Source organism: Pleurodeles waltl, chromosome 11 (genome assembly GCF_031143425.1).
Source record: "Pleurodeles waltl isolate 20211129_DDA chromosome 11, aPleWal1.hap1.20221129, whole genome shotgun sequence".
NCBI lineage: Eukaryota > Metazoa > Chordata > Amphibia > Caudata > Salamandridae > Pleurodeles > Pleurodeles waltl.
Window position 1 is genome coordinate 996046622 of NC_090450.1, and position 21238 is coordinate 996067859.

The following is a 21238-nucleotide window of genomic DNA, read 5'->3' on the forward strand; positions in this document are numbered from 1 at the left end:
ACAAGATTTAGAGGAGAGAGAGCATAATCACTGGGGTCCTGGTTAGCAGGATCCCAGTGAACACAGTCAAACACACTGACATCAGGCAGAAAATGGGGGTAGTGATGGCAAAAAGTGAGTACTTTCCGACACACAGATGGACCCAGCCCAATTCAAACTCTGTTTGTGTATTTGACACATCACAAGATCGCAATCTGCAACTTCCAAACTCTCCTCCTAGCAGGAGGAGGGGTGACGGTCATAGTCTCCTGGTCTCTGCAAGCCTCTCTAAACGAGATCCCCATCTTCGTGGCACTGTCCCCATAAGTCATAACCAGACAAGACTGATTCCTACTTCATTACAGTGGCACTCTGCACAGCCAACTACACTAGGGGGCCTATTTGTGAAGAGTTTACACAACACTGCACATGTCTACAAGTCTATAGATATGGTTTGCCTCAAAATAAAAGGGTGCATGTATGAGAACTCCCATCTACCACCCATGAACACTCCCTTAAAGCAAAGTAACGCAAGGCAGCACATGCAATGCATCAGTTCTGCATCTAAAAGGTGACGCAAACCAGACACAAAATCTTTTCCAAATCTGGTCCCAGGTTTACACTAACTCTGTCCACGTTCTGCACACTCTGCGAGAGGTCCAAAACATGTTGTTTTCAATCCCGGCATCCTAATGCTTCTCAACCATCCTAAACCTTCAATTCCAAAGCACAATGTTGCAATTTCAGTTTGTGACATCTGTGGTGTTATTGATTTATAGATCTAGATAATATGCCATTCCTTGCAGCTCTTAAATGCTTCTGAATGGCGGCTGTGATCTTTCTCTCTGCCAGGGAGCCGCTTCACTACAGACCCCCGAGGGATGATCACTGCCCTTGGTTGGTGGCTTTCCTGCTTCATTTACTGGACAGGTGGGCTATCTTAAAGTTTGCCAGGCCAATGTGTGGGGGTTGAGCTCATTTTTCTAGACATGACAGATTATTGTTGGAACCAGGTCAACAGCTTCAGAGGGGGGGAATTACCATGGCATGATCCGCTTGCTTTTAAGATTGAAAAATATGTCCTGAAGGGAAAGAGCAGACACTGCAGATACAGCATGTGGTGTAATCTAGTGGTATGCACTCCCTCCTCTTTTAATAAACAGGGCTGTATTTCTTTAAATCTGTCAGTAAATATTGCAACATGGGTTTTGGGCCCTGCAAAGGCATGGGTCCTATGGAATATTGACTCATCTGCTATTGTACCTTGACAGCCCTGCAAACAATTCATCCACTCTACCTAGAAGAACATTGTTCCTACCATTAGATGTTTTGCTTAGTGAATGCTGACACCATTGGACATTTTTTTCAAAGGTATTATGGGGTCACTGACTGAGTATACAGGGGATTAACAGTGGGTCTTAGATGATGTAAATTGTAAAGGACTTACGTCATATCTTGTGCCATTCCCAAGGCCAGACTTTGTGGTGGGTACCTATTTGTTCTGGAAGTGGGGGGCAGTGTTTTTACCCTATATGCCATTTAGATAGTATGAGTTTTACATAACCGAGGTCAGCTTAGCCTTGGGAGTGGAGGTATAGTTCATTTCCTGTCTCTTGTGGAAAATGTTATATTTTGGTGTTTGTGTGTGTGTAGGCTGAGCCATGAAGTTGTGCACCTTCGGTACTGTTTATTTAAATGTTGTTCAAATGGTTTCATTTATTTATGAATCTATAGTGCCCAATTATTACATAATGAAAAACTAATGTAAAAGAAATACATACAATTTCCAAAAGTTTGATCAAGTAAATTCTTTAATGATAATGTTTGCAAATACATTTCCACAAAACTGTGATGGTGCATCCACAAGGCAGTGACGTCAGTCTCCGGAGGAATACCTGGAAAGGAAACCGTGCATAAAGTACAAGGAACCTAGTATGTTGAGTATGTCCGTATTTATCCCAAGTTATCTCTCAAGGATGAAGTTTCATTTTAATGGGTATTTGAAGTTGCATCTTCTACTGTTGGTGATAGGAGTGGTGCAGTTGCAATGAACATTCATTTTAAAATATATGCATAAAATAAACATTCCCAGGGTTTACATTTCATCTTCAATATATCTGAACACCTAGGCTCTCATTTTAAGCCTAGTGATAGTGCTAAAGTGGGGGCATGCAGTGCTTGTCTCTGATTTAACATATGCCCTCATTTGGAGTGAAGGGAAGCTGAGGTATCTAGCAGTTCAGTGCTAGTAACTACTAGCAAAGAATGTTAAAATCACCTTGCACAACCATCAATGATTGCTGCAAGCCATATGATGAGAATTGTCAACAACTCTCTACATTATGGGGGTCATTCTGACTTTGGCGGGCGGCGGACGCCGCCCGCCAAAGTAACCCCGTCGAAAGACCGCGGGGTCATTTTGACTTTCCCGCTGGGCCGGCGGGCGACCGCCAAAAGGGCGCCCGCCGGCCCAGCAGGAAAGACCCTGCAACAATGAAGCCGGCTCTGAATGGAGCCGGCGGAGTTGCAGGGGTGCGACGGGTGCAGTTGTATCCGTCGCGATTTTCACTGTCTGCAAAGCAGACAGTGAAAATCTTTATGGGCCCCCAGGGGCCCTACGACACCCGTTCCCGCCATCCTGTTTCTGGCGGTGTAAACCGCCAGAAACAGGCTGGCGGGAAGGGGGTCGGAATCCCCAAGCCGGCGCTGCAAGCAGCGCCGCCATGGAGGATTCTCCGGGCCAGGGGAATTCCGGCGGGAAACCGCCGGATCCCCTTTTCTGACCGCGGCTTTACCGCCGCGGTCAGAATGGCCCTGGAAGCACCGCCAGCCTGTTGGCGGTGCTTCCGTGTCCCTCCACCCTGGCGGTCCATGACCGCCAGGGTTGGAATGAGGGCCTATGTGTCTTCACACTAGAATTCAAAGTACCATCCATACAAGCAGTGGTGGCCGGTGTCCAAGGGCAAAATGGGGATTGTCCTACCATCAACATGAAGAAGGAGAAAGACATTTGAACAGCTTGTGTTAAATAAACCAGGTTTGTTGTTTTTTCCTCTTCTGGTGAGAGATTGGTGCTAATACTGTAGAGCCCTGCACATGTGTTGAGCATGGAAAGCCTCACCCTGCAGGCGCAAGCCAGGGCAGGGACAACACACTGGTGGGCGTCGGAAGGTGTACCCGTGCTAAATTTGTTTGCATTTGAGCATGTTTAGCTCTGTCTCTGGGCAGAGTCATCAGAACTCCTTTCAAATAAAGGGCAGGGGTGCAGCAAGCCGATGAGGACAGAGAAGCAGTGGGTAGCAGTGTGCTGGACCTCCTCCACAATCATATATGGGTTTGCTTTACAATGCTAATGGGCAGGCTGGAGGAGGAGTCCAGAATCTCTCGACCCTGCCTTTACATTCCTGATGCTGCAGAGGTGCTGTAGATCATGCTGTCTTGTCTTTCATCAGGTCACCCGACTCAGTAGTGAGTGCTTCTTTAACTTTATTCACGTTTTGAAATTATCTAACCCCTTCCCCTGCAGTGCTCGTTTAATAAAGGTAAGCCACCCTTGACTGAAACAACAGTCTAAATGAAATCCATGAATGTGTCTCAGTTATTCTGTTACCTTTTACATCTGAGTAGAGAACACATTTTATTGATTGAAAAATAGCATGAAGGGTGGGCAGAGCCAGACGGTGAGGAGCATAGCTGTATCTATCTAAAGCTTGTTGGGCCCTGGATATCTCTTCTCTAACCTACAATCAGTTCATCCTTGAGTATATGCAGCACCTACCCATGTGACACGTATGGAACACGTTGCAGATCCTTTGAGATAACCCAGACCTTCGCCTGTGGCCAACCCAAGACACCTTCCAAGAAATAGATATGAGAGGAGAGAGCTGCAGCTCCATCAGCCCTCATTGCGTTGCACTGCACCTGTGCTAGCAGGAGTGGCCACTGCACGACCTGCGGCAGTCCTGCTACAGTCTACCTCTCGGGGCTGTGACTCCATCACTCAAGCAGCACAACTCAACTGTGCAGTGGATCTCTCCCATGAGCCTTACTGACACCAGGATCAGGCAAACCATGCACCGAGTATCCTAAGACCACCTTGTATTTCTCCATGGACCAGCTTTAACAGCTGTACGCAACAACCTCAGCCTGATCCCAGACCACTGTTAGACACTGCTGAATACCTCCACTACTAATCATCCTGGTATTCTAGTGTCCTGCTGCACATGAATAAACCAAAGGCCACCCTTCAGCTCTCTTTTTGGAGTCACTCTCTAACACTAAGAGGACTACCGCAGTTCACACAGACAACATGGCTAATGAACCACCATTCATCTCTTCTTCAGCCATGGACAATTTACTGTCTACATCAATAACTCCACTGGCTCCATAAATTAAGTTTTATCCAAAACAGCAGTGGAGGTGGCATTCCTTTGTTCTGACATTGCCTCTTTTCTCTACAGAGTGGGTATCTCGGGCACCAAGCTGAAGGACATAGAATCCTATCTTGACAGATCAGAATGGTCACCGGAGATGTGGGACCTGAATTGCAAGGCGACAGATTTGAAAGACAGGAAGAGATGGGATAATGTCCACATCACAGGCATTCCTGAAACAATTGTGGGCAAACATGATTGCATTTCTTGGAACCTTCTTGCCACAACTTCTTGATCTGACATATGTCCTGCAGTCAGTGATACATAGAGCCCATAGGGTCAAATCCTGTGTTCTCTTCACCTCTTGTGCACTCTGACCTATCTTAGCTTATCTCCTGGGACACCAGCTGTTAGAAATGGGGTCTGTCAGGTTACCCCCTGTCCAAGCAAGGACCTTCACTCTAGTCAGGGTGAAGGACAATCACCCTTAGTTAACCCCCGCTCACCCCCTTGGTAGCTTGGCACAAGCAGGCTGGCTTAACTTCAGAGTCTAGGTGTAGGGTATTTGTACCAACACACACCGTAACCCAGTGAAAACACTACAAAATGACACAACACAGGTTTAGAACAATGAGACATATTTATCTAATCAAAACAAGACCAAAATGACAAAAATCCAACATACACAAGTCAAGTTATTACTTTTAAAAGCAGAAAAGTGTTAAATCCTTCGGTAACCAGTAAAAACACTGTTAGCGTTGAAAAGTACCTGGGTAGCGTCAAAATAACACGCACGGGCACGTGTGCACCGAAAGAGGTTAGTGATGCATCGCAGGAGAGCGATGCGTTGATCTGGGAAGCACTCAGGTTCGTACAGGCATTGCGTCATTTTTCTGCACCCAGCAAGGTTTGCATCTAAAATCCTGCTGCGTGGTGTCACCAAAACCGTGCTATTTGGGTTGCGACGTTATCAGCCTCCGTCATAGGGTGTTGCGCGTCGTTTCTCCAGATGTGTGCATTGATCTTCCAGCTGCGATGCCAGTGGAGCGTTGATTTCGGCCACGAAGCTGATGGCATGTCGTTTCTTAGCCACGTCTCGGAAGGTGCGTCAGAATTTTCCCTGCACGGCAGTCTGTGTGTGGATTTTCAGTCTTCGTCTGCCAGCTTCACCTTCCAAGGCCCCAGGAACTGGAAAGGGCACAACTTGGCAGCGCAGGAGTCTCAGCAGAGAGTCCAGGTGCTGGCAGGAGAAGTTTTTGATGGCCCTGAGACTTCAACAACAGGAGGCAAGCTAAGGACAAGCCCTTGGAGATGTCTTCACACGCAGGAATGCAAAACAAAGTCCTGTCTTTGTCCCCTTTCACCAGGCAGAAGCAGCAACTGCAGGATAGCTCCATGAAGCACAGTCACAGGCAGGGTAGCACTTCTCCTCAGCTCTTCAGCTCTTCTCTAGGCAGAGGTTCCTCTTGATGTCCGGAAGTGATCTGAAGTCTGTGGTTTTGGGTGCCCTTCTTATACCCATTTTGGCCTTTGAAGTAGACTTACTTCAAAGGAAAGTCTCTCTTGTTTATGAAATCCTGCCTTGCCCCGGCCAGGCCTCAGACACACAGCAGGGGGTTGGAGACTGCATTGTGTGAGGGCAAGCACATTCCTTTCAGGTGTAACTGACCACTCATCCTCTCCCTCCTAGCACAGATGGCTCGTCAGGATATGCAGGCTACACCCCAGCTCCCTTTGTGTTGCTGTCTAGAGAGAAGCTCAAACAGCCCAACTGTCAAACTAACCCAGACAGGGAATCCACAAACAGGCAGAGTCACAGAATGGTTTAAGCAAGAAAATGCTCACTTTCTAAAAATGGCATTTTCAAACACACAATCTTAAAATCAACTTTACTAAAATATGTATTTTTAAATTGTGAGCTCAGAGACCCCAAACTCCACATGTCTATCCGCTCCCAAAGGGAATCTACACTTTAATCATATTTAAAGGCAGCCCCAATATTAACCTATGAGAGGGATAGGCCTTGCAACAGTGAAACCCGAATTTGGCAGTATTTCACTGTTAGGACATATGGAAGACATTAGTATATGTCCTACCTTAAACATACACTGCACCATGCCCATTTGGCTACCTAGGGCCTACTTTAGGGGTGTCCTATATGTATGAAAAGGGAAAGTTTAGGTCTGGCAAGTGGGTACACTTGCCAAGTCAAATTGGCAGTTAAAATCTGCACACACAGACACTGCAGTAGCAGGTCTGAACCATGTTTACAGGGCTACTAATGTGGGTGGCACAACCAGTGCTGCAGGCCCACTAGTAGCATTTGATTTACAGGCCCTGGGCACCTCTAGTGCACTGTACTAGGGACTTACCAGTAAATCAAATATGCCAATCATGGAAAGCCAATTACACACACATTTTATACAGGGGCCATTGCACTTTAACACTGGATAGCAGTGGTAAAGTGACCAGAGTAACAAAACCAGCAAAAACAGAGTCCAACACATATCAACAACCTGGGGAACAGAGGCACAAAGTTAGTGGAGACCACGCCAAGGATGAAAAGTTTAACACCAGCAGGCATGGCAGTTCATCATCATGGCACAGAAACATGGTCTCTACAAGTTTGAGAACCGCCAAATCTTGCTCTCAGTGGATTTCCTCCATGACACAAGCCATAAAATGAAGACATTTCTGGAATTGTGTCCTCATCTATGGAAATGCGACATACACTATGGTCTCTTGGAATCAACATTGATGCTGATAACAATCAATGGCAGCACATGAAATTACATAGAACCAGAAGACCTAAATACATTTCTAAAAGCCATAGACACCTCTTCCATGAGTATTCACGATACCCACAATGCACCTTCTGCCTGGGGACAAGAACTGGATCTTCAAATGTCCCAGGACCTCCAGAGTGACTTACAAGGACTAGTGCACATTCTGACTGATGACCTGGATGGAAGTCAAAAGCTGGAGAGAGCCACTCAAAGATGGTGAGAGAACTCCAGCAAAAAAACATGGATGGCACAGAGACACATTTTGCTCATCGTTGACACTTTAATGAGGTCCTCAACTGCTGTTATGCCTTGCCTGTTTAGTAGTTGTTTGTGTGCCTTACTTATCTACCGGGGTCAGCTTGATGCGCTGTATGCCTCCAGAGGCATCTGGCATTGGGCCTCTTAATTGCATGGCCCAAATTTCTGGCTGGAAAAAGAATGGGGCCTGTGGGTGGGTGAACATTCCAAAGCCTCTACATTTGTAATATATTTCTCACCATGCCTTTAGTCTGCATGTTGTGGATCACTGCTTACTTTGCTTCTTGCTAGTTTCATGTTTCCAGAAGCTTACACTCTCCATAAAAGATTGGGGCAATCAATAGGGCATAGGTCACCTTTATGTGGGTTTACTTTGACACATCAGCAACCGGATGACCAGGACCAGTAGTCAGAGGTAGGCGGCCCCACTTTCGCCTCTGCCCTACATGCAAATTACTTTCTCTCTTCTGAGTTGGGAAGGGTTCAGTTCACACCGGCCTTACAACCATAGGCCTCTGTTCCCTCTTTGAATATTAACACCACTACAGGTTTAACAGCAAGCACGCACCAGAGTTTCACCTCTTTTTCCCCCCAAGGTGATTCCCATCTGTTGCAACCATGAACATGCTAGTTGAAACAAAACTCCAATGCTGGAGAGGGTCCAAAGTCACTATTCTCCTGTATAAAATGCCTTGTTCATGAATTGGGGGTACTTGGCCAGAGGACAGGGACCCACGTCCTCTAAAAAGGGTATACAGTATAAGCAAAAGGTAAAGTCCCACTCAAAGATTCTTGAAGTTGTCAAATTGAATATTTATTGCATAGTTGTACAGGCGTTTTAATTCCAAAAACTCAAAGAGTCACTTTTTTTCCAAAACAAAAGCAAAGTCCAAAATGGTGACAAGAGAGGATCAGCCAACACATGTTTCGCCCCCTCTGGCTATTAAGCCAGGGCTTTCTCAAGGCTGAAAGAAAAGAAAATAATCAAATTCTATGGTAGAGTTAATCATGTGAGAAAGGAAAAGATGAGATACCATCAAGCACCACCGAATAGTGAGCAAAAGTGAATCACGTGCGAAGTAATTTCTGATATAATATTCCAGAATTGGAAGATTCTTGAGCCCAAGCATAATAGAAGTTAATAGATGATTAGGGTGGGATTCAAAGCTTAAAAGTCCATAAGAATCAGAAAAAAATGGAAAATCAACAATGGACTAAGCGTGCTACAAAATCTGTGATGTTAAAAAGAGGAGAAAATCTGTGATTGCAACGAGAATATTGAATCCAGACGGAAAACAGAGGGTCACTCAGCTAGTGCTATAATCACTCAGATTTAAGGAGAGATTTTAGGAGAAAAGATGAATAATAATTTTTTAATAATAATTTAGCGTGTAGTGCCCAGGTCCGGAGAAACCGGAAAATGCCCCAAAACAAACCAATGCTTGAAAATGAGAACTAGTGATAAAAAGAGTATTGAGATATTAGCAAACATACCGTAAAAAATAAGGCAAACATTATGATTTGAATATTGAATTAGTCATATTCTATAAAAGAACAATATTCAATTAATGAGGCATACCAAACTTTGGAAGGAAGTATGAAGAAACTAATAACGATAATATCAACTGTGGTATATATTATTGACTAACTAAAAGATACATACAAGTTATATTTAACCTTTTAAACAATCAGTTAATATTCACAAAGTTTATAAGTCCGAGAGACCACCTTTAAAGAAAGGAATGTGTTGAAAGATAACCGAAGTTAGAAACTGGATAAAGTAAGCGAAAGTTCCGCGTTATTACTAAATCGTATGCATGTAGCGGCAGTGCTCCAATCCTCACCTTTGGAGTACTCGAAAAACGGAACGCCGCAGATAAGCAGCAAAAATCAGGAAAAGGGACGGGCGCGTAAGCGTCGGGGTCACGTTAAAATACCTGGGGCAGAAGGGATAGTCCTAACACGTCTTCGTGTTTGGAGTAAAAACAAAAGACGGACTGGCGGTCTTCAGGGCGGAGAGCGCCATCTTTGTAAACAGAAAGGAAAAGAAAAAAAAAAATAGCTGCCATCTTGGAGTGGCAGAATATATCATCAAGATGGAAAGCGCCATCTTTGGGGACCACACGCTGCCATCTTTTACTGGTCTCATGCTCGCTAATAGTCAAAAGTGGAAATTAATAGAACATTATTAAAGGGGAAGTGAGTTTAAAGAAAGGAAGATGAAATGCATAGAAGAAAAACTAAGAAAAGAAGAAAAAAAGCCAAGAAATGTATAGAAAATAGAAAATAAAGTATTAGATTGAGATAGAAAAAAACCTATAAGAGACTGCTAACTAATGAAAAAGGCAACTGGCTAATGAAAAACAGAAATTAAGCGATTGGGAGCAGCAATGTCGCAAACACCAAGGTACAAACAAAACAAAACTCTAGCATATACATCTCAGAAAAACTGCCTGAAAAAGAGTTTAGCAAATATCAACAAATACAAAATACAGTTCCTGGAAAGAGAAAAAAGAAAAGAGAAAAAGGATAAAACAGAAAACCTTTCGTTGTTTACATTCACCAAAAATGCCATTCATGATCTTTGTTGAGACCATTATTGACAGTATCATATTTAATTATTAGGCGGCTTTCTTCTTGGCGTAGTCGCAGTGATGTGTTGCCACCTCTCGGAGAGGGTGTGATGCGTCGTAGGCCACTGAAGGTAAAAGTGCGTTGTGTTGGTGACAGTTGATAAAATGGTCAACCATTGGTGCTTGAGTGTCAGACTTTTGTATGTTCCGAAAATGTTCCTGTATTCTGGTTTTTAAAGGACGGATCGTGCTGCCAATATAAGTTAGGTTACAAGAGCACCAGATAGCATAGACAACATGGGTGCTGGCACAATTAATGAAGTCAGTGATCCTGTGGGTACAGTTGTTGATATTTACTGATGTAGATTTGGAAAGACCCAGTTTACATACAGAACATTTGCTGCAGGTGTAAAAGCCTTTCGGTTTGGATGGTAGAAAGGTAGTAGGAGACCTTCGTTGAAGAAATGAGGGACAAAGTTTATTGCGGAGATTGGTTGCCCGCCTAAAACCTATTTGAGGGTAGTTAGTAATGTATTGGTTAATGGAAGAGTTGTTCAGGAGTAAGAACCAAAATTTCCTTAATGATTTTCGAATATGATTATGACCATTATGAAAGGCTGTTCTATGTGATTATGAAAGGCTGTGATTTTTTACGGTATGTTTGCTAATATCTCAATACTCTTTTTATCATTAGTTCTCATTTTCAAGCATTGGTTTGTTTTGGGGCATTTTCCGGTTTCTCCGGAACTGGGCACTACACGCTAAATTATTATTAAAAAATGATTATTAATCTTTTCTCCTAAAATCTCCACTTAAATCTGAGTGATTATAACACTAGCTGAGTGACCCTCTGTTTTCCGTCTGGATTCAATATTCTCGTTGCAATCACAGATTTTCTCCTCTTTTTAACATCACAGATTTTGTAGCACGCTTAGTCCTTTGTTGAATTTCCATTTTTTTTCTGATGCTTATGGACTTTTAAGCTTTGAATCCCACCCTAATTATCTATTAACTTCTATTATGCTTGGGCTCAAGAATCTTCCAATTCTGGAATATTATATCAGAAATTACTTCGCACTTGATTCACTTTTGCTCACTATTCGGTGGTGCTTGATGGTATCTCATCTTTTCCTTTCTCACATGATTAACTCTACCACAGAATTTGATTATTTTCTTTTCTTTCAGCCTTGAGAAAGCCCCAGCTTAATAGCCAGAGGGGGCGAAACACGTGTTGGCTGATCCTCTCTTGTCACCATTTTGGACTTTGCTTTTGTTTTGGAAAATAAGTGACTCTTTGAGTTTTTGGAATTAAAACGCCTGTACAACTATGCAATAAATATTCAATTTGACAACTTCAAGAATATTTGAGTGGGACTTTACCTTTTGCTGCTTATACTGTATGAACATGCTAGTTGCCCTGCCAATTACCATGCCACAACCACTGCACATAGTGTCACTTAACATGAATGGACTGACACATTTTATCAAACGAAAGAAAAAATTAACATTTCTCAAGTCAAACCACCCTGATGTGGCATTAGTTCAAGACACAAACTTGACAGGCACCGAACATGACAAATTGAGAAGGGAACAGATGGGCACAGTGATACATGCTAGCAAGCAGAGAAACAACCCTAGATGCCCCTCCATCCCTCTGGAACACAGAGAGGGCAGAATCATAATCTTCCTAAATAAATCCCAGGCCTCAAACATATTTCAAACCTAGAAGGACACATGGGACAGATATGTTTTTGCAAAACTGAAGAAAGGACATAAGATGTTAATTGTCAACTCCATTTAAGTGCCAGTGGGAGACAAATCTGATCTCTTTACCACCCTATCCAAACTCCACCACTCCTATGCCATAACCAAGCTTGTGATGAGGGGGGGGGTTGTTGGAACCTGCCTGTTGACCACACCTAGAAACATCCAGGAACCCTGATGTCAGACAACCTCAAGATAGATTCATAATATTGGATATTCTGTGTGACCACGCCTTGGTGGAACCCTGGCATCTGACACACTTGTGAGATTGGGATTACACCTTCACATCTTGTGTACATAGAAAATGCTCCTCCGTAGACTTCATCCTGAATGGCGAAAAGGCATTTGACCACATATAATGATAGTATCTGTTTAGAGTCATGACATCCCTGAGCTTAGGAACTCCATCCGTTGACAAAATGAGATGGTTGTACAGTTCATCTACCACCTCAGTGAGATGTGTAAAGTTTCTACTCAAACGTCCTTGATGTACATCAGGGAATGAGAAAAGACTGTCCACTGTTCCCTCTATTATTTCAGATAGCGCTAGAACCACTGGCAGCAGTCATCTGAAATACACACACCATTCATGGGGTGTGAACCACAGTGGGGGAACAGGAAGCATTTTATTATGCAGACAATATGTTGGTCACATCGTCCAACCCTCACGAGTATATATAGAGACTTTCTCTGAATTCTCAGTCTATGAAATAAATTAGTTTAAATGCCAGACCATGCCACTACTATCAAAGTGTCTTTAGGAACCTTGCATTTGCTTGGCACCTTTCTCACCTCAAATATCTTGGTGTGTACTTGAACAAAAGTCTTGCTAACATTTTAGGGACATAATCCCCATCATTGACAAAGTCAAGCAGAATTAGCAAATTGGCCTAAGCTACAACTTTCCTTATGTGGCAAAGTAGAGACCATGAAAATGAACATGATCCTAGATTTATTTCCGTTTTCGACATGCTCTCTCTCATGGTTCCACTAACCATGTTGCAGGAGGTCGACCACCTCACCAGGAACTTCATATGGAGTAGATGGAGGCCAATCTAAAAATTTTGAAGTTATATGTGAAAACCACTGCAGAGGGACTATAGAGCAGATTTAAGAAAAGTGGAGCGGCACCCAGAGCAGCACCACTTATCTTGCATCCCTTAGCACCCCCCCCGCTGCCACCATGTGTGCACCATTTTCAAAATACGGCGCACCATGGCGCAGGGTAGTGGGCAATAATGTAAAAATCTTTGCCGCTAGTGATGTACTGTTCAGGGTTAGCACCAACATTTTGGCCATAACCCTGAATAGTACATAGGGACCCATTGTAACCAATGGTGTGCCCCCTTTGAACGCCTGCTCTGAGCAGGCGTTAAAAGTAGACACAAAAAATGACACAGTGGAATCTCTTAGATTCTACAGCGCCATTTTTGCAGTCCCCCTAACAGGGGAATGCCCCCTTTGCATATATTATGCATGGCTCATACATAATGTGGTGCAACTGACTAGAAAGTGGCTCAATGCATGCATTGCACCACTTTGTAAATCTGGTGCAGTGATCTTTGAGGCCTAACGCCACATTAGCGTAAAAAATGATGCTAATGTGGTGCTAGTGCTTCTTAAATCTGGGCCACTGTCTACTGCATATGGAATCATATTGGTTGGTTTCCCAGCTAGCACACACAGTATTTATGTTGAGTACCCACTGAGAAATGCCCACGAAGTCCCACCCGTAGTGTACGTTGTTGGTGGGAGACTAGGTTAGACCTTTCCATTCCCGATGAAGATTACAGTTCTAGAGGGACATGGCAACACACGGCGAGACCCAGACTTAAATGTAGTTATTTCAAGTTCAATCTTAGCTTAACCGGTGGCACAGGTCACTGGTTAAGCTGCATGGGGTCACATGCAACCCGACCCCACGTGCTGGAGATGGACTACGATATAGTGCACATCCTATGGTAATGTATGACCCTCTCACATTATGGGTGATTGGTCTGGGACCAGTTCTAGGGACAGCTAGGGGTATTGTGCCCTCTGACGAGGTGTCCGGCTTTCCTCCATGACAGCTCAGTCATACCATTTTTGCCCTGTCATTCTAATTGCTGGCTCTCCACAGCTTTAACGGTGGCAAAAATAGAGATAATGTAGGTTAGAGATTGGGTTCTTTTTTTACTGGAATGTGAGCCCTGGCAAAGCAACAGCCACAATCCCTTGCAGGGTGAATCGCAAAAAAATCAGTAAATTAACCTGTGTTTAAGCCTGGGTAGCATGGCACAAAAAGCAGTCAGACTTAACTTAGAGGCAATGTGTAAAGTATTTATTCAGCACACAAACAATAATAAAGTGAAAACATAACACAAGAAAAATCCCAAACCAATTTAGAAAAATAGAGAAATATTTATTAATTATTTGACACCAAAATGGCACAAATACAATCAGTAAAACCGGAGTTTTGAATTTTAAAATTTATTAGCAAAAACTAGCATCTAAAGTATCAAAGTGACGAAAGTGGACATCTAGTCGCAGGAGACTGGATCAAAGTAAAAAATATAGTGACCGTGATGTAGCGTGGTTAGGATGTAAGAAGTGGATTTAGCACGTTCAGCACTTGCCTTCTGACTTAAACAAAATCTTCACAAAAATGTTCTGAGATGGTAAAATTCAGTGGTGCAAGGTTGCAGGAGGTGTCTGAGAAGAGAGCGTCATTGTCGGATAGCCTTGGGTCGAAGATGCTGTTAAGATTTCTACATTTGGACTTAGGGCCAGATTTCTCAAACTTTCATGCTGAGTAATGAAACAAGCCACCTTGCTGAGTTGCGTGAAAGGGCAGGAATGTGCCATGTCTATGAAGATATGGTGCATTCCTGTCCTCTGACTGTGCACAATTTGCAACCTAGCACTAATGCTGGCACCCTTCACAAAGGAGCAAGGGTACCGGCGTCACAGGCAAGATTATTCCTGACATCTTCCTGCACAAAAATAACCCTGAGAGGCATTTTCCTTTTTCTATGTGTGCTGCAGAACGTAGCACAGGTAAAATGAGGAAAAAGCAAGTAGGAAAAAAATTGACTTTTGTGCATTTCAAAATGAACTTGCAGCTCTGAAAAGGAACATAGGACATTATATTCCAGAGCTCGAGATTGCTAATGTCAACCCATCTTTTGACACCCAGGAATAAATCACCCATACATGGCATGTAACCTTTCTATTGAGGGATTTCCTTTGTTAATCTTTTTTGCCAGCCCACACCACATAGGAAAGAATGCCACATTTTAAAGACTGCTTCAGTGGCAGGGTTAGTTCAGGAGTAACCTTTCCTCTATACTGGTAATGAGTGGGTATGCCCCACCCATCCACCTCTTTTCCAGGCAAAGGTAGGGTCATGGGTAGCGTAGTGTAACCATTTGTTACCTGTAATGAGGTGTGATGCTTGATAATACCACATAAATCTGCCCCCCTATCCCATCATTATAGGGGGATTAAAATAATTTAACATAGATATGCCGGGTAGACCACCACTTCACATGAAAGTGCGTAACAGTCCCACATAACATGTAAAATAATCTTTAGGGATATTGAGTAGATAGGTTTGTAGCTGGTAAAGAATTCTGGGCAAAGACATCATCTTGAATATTGCTGCTCTTCTCAGCAGAGAAAATGGAAGGCTCAACCATTACAGTGGGCAAACTGTCTATTTGAGAAGCTAAATTATGATGCCAGCTGAGTGCTTGGTTGGTTTTTGCACAACCTACCAGGATGAGGGAAGCCCTCTCACACCATTTGTAACTTTGATGCCTAAAGGACATCTGCTGGGGATGCTCTGAATGGATTGCATAGTGATTTATTCAAAATCATTAACAGGCCAGAGAGTTCACTAAATATTGCGGAGTACCTGAAGTATCCATGGTCCCATCATGACCCTCTCTCTTATGTAAACAAGAAGTTCATCTGTATCTAATGATAATTGATCTTAAATTATGGGTGACCGCTCAAATTCCCCCACCAGGGCATCATGCCAAATCCACTGAGAGGAGGCAACGGCAAATAGATCAGGATGGGTGGGCATTCTTTCTTGGTACCCCTGTGCATGTAAAAGCCCCCTCCACCCTCGTCCTAGCACTAAGATTAGTGTATAAAAGGCAAACAGGCTTGCTGAAGTGCGATGCAAAGTTCATTCTCTAAAGCAGTAAGAATAGATAATTCCAGCCAACTGAGCTGAAGGCTTGGTCAACATTAGCCATAAGATGAGTGAGAGGACCATCCAAATGGCATGACAATACCAGCACATTGTGGAGGCTTCTAATATTGTAACCAGTTCGATCTGATGGTACAAAACTGCTCTGTTCCGGCTAAACAAACAAGCAGATTATTTTAACACTCAGTCTGCCAATACTCTTGCAGAAACCTTGACCAAGGAAATGGGTTAATATGAAGTGAACAATTTCCCATCTTTGCATCTCACAGAAATATCTCAGCTTGGTGGAAATCTGGAATCAGTTCTTTCCTTTTATGAAGAAAATAAATGGTATACTTAGGAGCTCTTTGAAAACTCACCCGGCAACTCATGGAACTGGGACTTTGGCTACTTTGAAGTGACTGCAGAGCCACAGAAAGGTCATCCTCTGTTAGTTCTCAATCTAAGAACTACTGCTGTCAGTTAGAAAAGATGCACAGGGGACTGTCACTCAAAAACACATCTTAAACCTTAGGAAGATAGATGTGATGATTTCCTGTACACCACCTTAAAATTTATCACAAATGTCTGGATTATATTCCGCCGCCTGATATGATGATACAGGCTTGTGATGAGAAATGGAGGTGTTGGATTTAAGTTCCTGGAAATGTTTATACAGTAGTGAACTGGACCTGTCTCCCCACTGATCAATAGGGCTTTGCATAGTTAGCTAAACATTCCAGGCACTTGTTCATCTCCACAGCTAAGATGCATTCTGGCTAGGTTTGCACTATGTAAATACCATACACACATATAGATTCACCATCTGGATTTGAATCAGTTCTGTCTTTTATCAAGAATTGTTTCTCAGGATTATGGGGTTTAGATATTGGATGTAATGGTTCTCTAGCCCCAAGGATGAGGTTTCCAATCTGGAGATGTTCATCAGTGGTTGCCTGTTTTGACCTATGACAAATTTATTATCCTCCCTCTCATTAAGGCATTAAACGTCTCCCATATTATCGTTTCTGAGCACACCGAAGCAGCCCTCATCTGCAATATAACCATTGATGGTTCAGTCCTTAGACTTGAAATGGCCTGCCTCTACCCATCCTCACAGAACTGAACTATATGATATTTTGTGAAGCTCTGAAAATGCTTTTATTTAAAATAAAGGTCTTTTTGAAGTTTAAAAGAATAACACATTTATGGAAGAATTACCATCAGTAAGCAAACAATCTACATTCTATTACAATAAAAGTAGAGTCAGATATCCACAAACATTGAGCAGAAAAAAATTGATAAGAATATAATCTATAAGTAACGAAAGTGTACAAGGATAGAAGAGCGAAAAAGCAAAGTAACAATTAAGAAAGAAAAAGGATAGTAAATTGTAGAAACGTATAATATACGTGAACATCAAAATATGTTACATTTGGAAGCCAATAAAGGAGTAAATAGACTATTAGATGTGTAAAAAGTATATAAGCAGTAAAAAATAGAATATTATTCAAATTGTACAGTTTAATATGGATAAACTGCTTTAAAAAGCATTCAAGGAGGTTTGGGAACTTCTTTCTTCAAGGAAATGTTGGTGTATATTAAGAGTCTGTGAGGATACATCAATAAATATAGTAATTGGTGTTGATGAAAAGAGCAGAGGGGTGGAGATATGATCTATCCAGAGTTAAATAGATTGTGAAGGCACACGTAAAAAACAACCAATATTCACACTCTCATTATAAAGTGTCTCAACAGTATATTTTCCAAATCTAAAAGAAAATGAAAAGTGAAGTAATTAGAATTTTACACAAAAGTCTCAATCCTATATCACATTGAAATCAGCTTATCTACATCAGACAATCCTTCATTGTTAGTCCAGCTATTTAAATCATAGCTCCAGATATATTATAGTCCTTCATAGTTTGGAAAGTTTCATAGTTTGGAAAGTTCAATTTTATGCGAGTTCCACGGTATCACTCATCTATTTTCATGTCAGAGTTCATAATCAGTTCCTCTCTTGCTTGTTCATATGTCCATTTTTCTTACTTGTCCACAAGTCCGTCAACACGTGTTTCATCCGGGGAGTACCCCTGGACTTCTTCAGGACCTCTCCAAATATTATACTCAAGAATAAAGTAACCTAAATCGAACTAAACAATATATTCCATATTAGAATTTCAACAGTGTGAAATTAGTCAACATTCAATAGTGGGAAATATATACATTTCATAGTGAAAAAATATTGAACATTAATAACTTTCAATGATTATCCCTAGTTTCGCTATAATGCGGAATAATTTAACCATCAAGTCGCAAAATCACAAACAGAATGTATCCAGTTTAGTGTATTTGAAACAGCCTTTTCTGACCCTCTCTCGATGTAAATCAATTCCCACGTTTGTAACCTTTCTAACTAAAGTTTCATACACCTCTATATACTGTATTCAGTTTCCTGACAAGCCCGTTCTTGCATAATTATACCACCTACAATACATCCTTTCCTTGTGTCTTAATTTTTTTTTTTAACATCACCATTTCATCTATAGATAAATGAATAACCTCGTGTATCTGTGAATATGATATCCTGATCCCTTCATCCCTATACACCTTATAGTGCTTATAGTTTCTGTGTAACACTCACCTCGCTCTTGTAAAAGTTCCACATATACTGTAGTTTTCTCTATCTCCCCACATTACACCCGTATCTGTCGCAACACAACCATAAACATATCAATTAAATGAGGTTCCAAATCAACATTATCCCAGTTCTCCCAGTAGTCCCCAATCTTATCCTACCTGTATGTAAACTATATCAGGCTTTGCAAACGCGAGTAGCGGGTACGCCGTCTTTGTTTCATATCTTTCAAAACGAACCGAGTTCTTCCGACTCGGTTTCCTTTATGCTTCTCGAGGTTAGTCAACATAGACAACGGACTCTCCTTTCTTCCGCGTCTGTGTTCAGTCAAAATAGAAAACGGACTGCTTTGTTTCTTGTTGTGTCCTACGTGTTTCCCGATCGGCTCCCATTTCATTATTTATATGTCGAGCCTTATGCTCCTCCATGTTTTATTAACTCGTCAACATTTTTAAAAGCCTCATCTAATTAATAAATCTACGGGCTTTGCCTGTTATATACATTCTCCAAATCATATTAAGCCCGTTGGATATAATGGCCATTCTCTATCTTTAATAATCATCATTCTTAATTCCTTCCTATGCTGTGTTTTAATCATTTATTTAGATAGGTGTTCCCCTTGCCCTATATTATCTCCATCTTCTTGTTATAACTCTAATACATCTCTATGATTATTCCCACTATTAAAATGATGCCCCTCATCTTGATCCCAAGTAATCTTGAAGAAATGAGATGATCTCCAAATCTCCAACTGCATGTACTGTTCTTAAATATGCGTCCAAAAGTCTGTATAGACTTAAGTATATATATAGTCTCCTAAAGTATGATCTATCCAGTCTGTGATTATAACATACACCATACCACCAAGCTTGGAAAGAAATATTAGAGGAATTCTTCCAATTGTTAGTAATTTGTTGAAATGAAACAACAATTATTAAATCCACAATTTTAATATTGAAGGAGCAACTGTGCCATTCCTCTGAGAGCCTGGCAAAAATTATATTTGTAAAAGAGAAAGCTATATTAGTGTGAAAGGTAGAGCTGATTCGTTTAAAGACATTCAGCAGGAAGGTAAAATGGTATTGTTCATATTGTGTAGAGCAACTGGGGTGATCATGAGTTTATTGTAGATATAAAATATGGTTTGGATGGCATTGGCTAATCTAGAGGTTTTACAAAGTTTGAGCCATATTTTATTGCAGTCAGTATTGGACCAGGGTATATTGAAGTCACATTCTCATGGTAACTCAACTTCTGAATTAGCTCTATTATCAGAAGAATCATGGACGATCCTGTAGATAATGAAAGCTGTGGGAGAAGAGAAAAGGTGACACGATAAAGGAGAGTTGTGAGGAATAATAGGTTTGTGTGTTGAGAATGTAAGAAGTGTTTGTGACATCACTTGTTGTAAGGAATTACACTTGTGGTGTAAAGAAGGGGGAAGTCAAAGATTGTTTGTGCTTGTTGAAATGAGATAAAGGAGTCATTTTTAATGAGCTGATATACCCGTAATAACCCATTTTCTCGCCAAAACACCTGAAAATTGTTTGGTAAATGATTTTGATAGACCTATACCAAATAGAATAATTGATAAATTGATTCAAACCCAAGAGATGAGATGTAAATTTTGGCCTTGGCAATCTGCAATTATTTTTGTGAATAGGCAGGACACAGAGGTAGGTTTTTGAGATAAGGGTGAGAATTCTTTAATGGAAAAAGTGTGAATCAATACAAACCAAAGAGGAGAAAAATCAAAAGTCGTAACTGCAGGATAGTGGGAGTTTTGTTTAAAAAAGAAGGTGCTATAGTAGGATTTGAAATCTGGAAAATGTACACTTCCTTTACTATTTATTCTCAATAAGTCCAAGAAGAGAGATATAAGGTTTTTAATTGTTCCAGAAAAATGAAGATGGAATGGTATAAATCTTAGTAAAAGGGAAGATGGAATAGTAACAGCAATTTCTGAAAGTATAGGAAGGATCTTCAGGACAAGCATAATTTTATTTTAGTAGAATCAATAAATGATAGGTAAATGATAGGATAGGATAGAAATCAAAGTTTTCCATATGGATTCGTAGAAGATTAATTGGGTAACCACTGCCTTCAAGTTTAAAGAAATAATTTTTTTAGAATGTTTAAGCCAAACACCTAAATATTAAGTTTAGTGGGACTCCAGGCAAAATTGGAGTGAGTAAAACCTTGTTTGAAACAAAATGTACTTAGGGGAGAATTTTACATTCATCTAAATTCAGTTTGTAACCTGAGAGGGTAGTGAACTCAGAGACGTTTGTAAGGAAATTAGGGAGAGAAGAGGTTGGGTTAGACAAGAACAATACGATATATGCTGTGAACTAAACCCTCATACACAACTGGCTGGGTTAAGTTGTTTATTTCTCTGAAAGCCACATTAGGCTGCATAGGGAAGCCTAAGGGTTCAAATTGAACTCTGCAGAACTCCCCTGAAGACAAAGGTATTTAATGTACATTCACATTCTGAACCCACAACAAATAGCATGGAGGGACCCCACAACAGTATAATCTGCATGTTCAAAGACTGTATCATGTGTTTTCATAATAGAAACTATAAATGGCAGGATTTTGTCTTTTATTCTTAAAAAAGGTTTCTAATCATACAATAAACATTAAGAGAGAGGGGACACATTGAAGAACTTCTCTATATAAGGGGAAAA